At 35.2% G+C, this 3,357-nt stretch overlaps 1 pseudogene; it reads left to right on the forward strand.

The window, feature by feature from the left end:
- The first annotated feature begins 2,156 nt into the window (after nucleotides 1-2,156).
- On the forward strand, nucleotides 2,157-2,839 carry LOC114204997 (U2 small nuclear ribonucleoprotein B'' pseudogene; annotated as a pseudogene).
- Nucleotides 2,840-3,357: the final 518 nt, after the last annotated feature.

Consider the following 3,357-nt stretch of genomic DNA (forward strand, 5'->3'; position numbering starts at 1 on the left):
TCACCTCATTTTTACATTACTATAAGAAAGCCATTGCTCTTCTGAAACAGAATTCTACAGAAGCTGTTAAACTGGCCTGAACTTCCTTTGCTAATAATTAATGGCCAACTGTGATTTGAAGCCAAGTATATGATTCCAAATGCTGTTTTTATAACCATTATACTCCACTGCTTTGCAGATATTCTTGAAAAATATAAATATTAAAAACTAATCATTTTAATCTATTTGCATATTTTGTTTTGTTAAAAGATTCATTTGTCTTTGTATTTCTAACCATCAGAGACTTGTAAGGTGTAGGTGAAATGGAAACAAATTCAAACTTGTTTCCCTTGACCTGACTAAGCTTCACATGCATAAGAGATGATGGATGGTTTCACAAAATAAGCTCTTGAAAATATATGAAACAAAATTAAGATGATATAAATCTTGTGTTAATAATCTGAATTGTTCTCATTACAACATAGCTTCCTTGGCAGATACATTGTGCACCAATCCTATACCAGAGAATATCATACCATATGTTGTTCTTCAAATACTGGAATATTGTAAAAATTGCTTAGATTTTATAGATTTGCCATTTCTAATGGAGACTTGGAGTAGATTTACGATCCCCTGGGGCCTCACCAAACATTTGTGTTTATTGTGGCCCTCACCTTTTAAGCTTATGACAAGAGGTTGTGCTTCTTTCTTTTGATTAAGTTGGAAATGCCTTTCTTATCTATTTTTATTAATTTGGAAGGAAATTGGATAAAAATGATTCTGTGCTTTGGTTTTATTTTACCACCCTTTACCAACCAGTGTGCTGATAGCATTTTAAACATGATTTACTGAGAACAATTTATATCATATGTGATTAATAAAAGGAGGGGAGGGCATGCTACAGCACAGCTAACTTCCCATTTCTGCATTTGCAGCTGTGTCAAAGCAGTTTTACTTACCCGACTGAACATCATCCTGGGAGAAAGCAGGCTTCGGTTCCTGTAGTCTGCTGTTAGTTGGTATGTGTCCTGTAATTAGAGGGTCAATTTTTTGGATCATAAATTTCTTAATTATAGATGATAGAGTTGCATAGTTGATCTATAAGATATCTTCATTTGGAAGTCATATTTTTTTTCTCATGCTTCAGAACAAAATAGATATTTATTGTACTATCCTTATAGGTTGAGTTTCAATTCTATTCAGTAAATACGTGTTGATCACTGAGCATTTTACTAGGCATTATGGAGAAAACAAAGACAAAGAACTAGCGTTACTGAGGAAAGTAAAGAGAAGAATAAGACAAGTGTTTTGATAACTAAATTGTGGGACAGAATATGGTAAGTATCACAAGGTACACATTTACTAAATGCATATGGAGGTTCAGATGAGATAGAGATCATTATTTCATATTTTTTTCATGCCAAAATGATATTTGAAATAAGTCTTAAAGAAGGGATCAAGAATTGAGGTAGAAGAGAAGCAGATAAACAGAAAAAGTAGAACTTGGCTTATGGATGTTTGGAAAATATTAACTAGACCTCTGTTCTGCACTCAAAGAATACTCCCAAGGCTAATATGAGATAAAGCCAGAAGTCTTCACATTTTTTGAATGACGTAGCTTGACTTAAATTTTAGAAAGATCAATATGGCACTGCTATGGATTGAACTGAGAAGGGGAGGGGTGGGAAGGTGGAATGTCAGCCAAGAGGAATGATCTGAGCCAAGGGAAGAAATAAGGAAAACATGAATTAGGATTGGTTTGTTGGAACTCTAAGGAGCAGAGGACAGAATTGAGGAAATCTGCCAGAAAGTGCAAAAACACAAAAGATGAAAAAAATTTTAAGAAAAAAAATAAATAAATAAGGATCAGCCTGGGGTTCAGAAGTTCAGAAAACATGAGTTACGGAAAGAGAAAATGGACAGGAGAAAATTGACACAGAACTAATTCATGAAATCTCACCAAGCTGAAGAATGTGGAATCTCAGAATGAAAAGTCTCCACCAAGAAGGCAACAAAATGAATGAAAAGAGACTGACAATTAAGTGATGGTATAACTTGGTTTTAGAATCTCTGGAATCACATAAAGATCTTAATGGCCTTAAGAAAGTGAAGGGGGGATTTCGGTTCTCGTGGGACCAGCATGGGCCTCAGGCTATTTGAAGATTTTAATCCAGAACATGGATATCAAACAAAATCATGTAATTGATATCAACAATATGAATGACAAAATTAAAAAAGAAGAATTGAAGAGCTCCCTATATGCCCTGTTTTTTCAATTTGGCCACGTGGTAGATATTGTAGTGTTAAAGTCCATGAAGATGAGGGGGCAAGACTTTGTTATTTTTAAGGAACTGGGCTCATCCACAAATGCCTTCAGACAGTTAGAAGGATTTCTATTTTATGGTAAATGAATGGAAGTCCAGAATGCAAAAACAGATTCTGATATAATATCTAAAGTCTGTGGCACTTTTGCTGACCCAGTAGAAGAAAAAGAAAAGTGCAAAAACTGTAGAACTCTCTGCAACAGCTTCACACAAAAAGCCTGGTTAGGTTACACCAAATGCAGCCAATGCCCAAGGAAATTCAACACCAAATCCTCAGGTCTCTGATTACCTTCCACACTATATTTTATTCCTTAATAGTTTCCCAGAAGAGACTAATGAGATGATATGATCCATGCTGTTTAATCAGTTTCCTGGTTTCAAGGAAGTATGTTTGGTACCTGGAGGCATGACATTGCTTTCATGGAATTTGAAAATGATGGACAGGCTGGAGTTGCTGGGATGCTTTACAGGGATTTAAAATCACACCATCCCATGCCATGAAGATAACCTACGCCAAGAAATTGCATATGAGATAGTGGTCTTTATGGGACTTGGTGTTATTTACACTGTTTGTTTTGGTAACATTTGGTCAGGCCATTTTACTAGTTGGGGGTGAGGGAGAGTGAAGGTTAAATTTTTGTGAATGATTTAAGACAATATCTAGAATTTGTTTTGCACTAATGAACTATGAAATATGAAGGCCTTAATTTTGTTCAATAAACTTCAATTTGTATTCCAAAAAGAAAGAAAGAAAGAAAGAAAGAAGAAAGAAAGAAAGAAAGAAAGAAAGAAAGAAAGAAAGAAACAAACAAACAAACAAACAAATAAACAAACAAAGAGAAGAGGAGAAACAGGTAACCAATAAAAGATCAAGATACAGAATTCCCATAGGCTCTGTGTCCAAATCACTGTTACCTATAGCAATGGCATAATGCCTTTCAAACTGTAAGGTAAAATGATCTCAAATTAGAATTTTCCATACAGGGGCACGTGGGTGGCTCAGATGGTTAAGCATCTGCATTCGGCTCAGGTCATGATCCCAGCATCCTGGAAT

This window comes from Eumetopias jubatus, unplaced genomic scaffold (assembly GCF_037043125.1).
Source record: "Eumetopias jubatus isolate StellerSeaLion01/CBP00866 unplaced genomic scaffold, mEumJub1_p1.0 scaffold_16, whole genome shotgun sequence".
In the NCBI taxonomy this organism is placed as follows: Eukaryota; Metazoa; Chordata; class Mammalia; order Carnivora; family Otariidae; genus Eumetopias; species Eumetopias jubatus.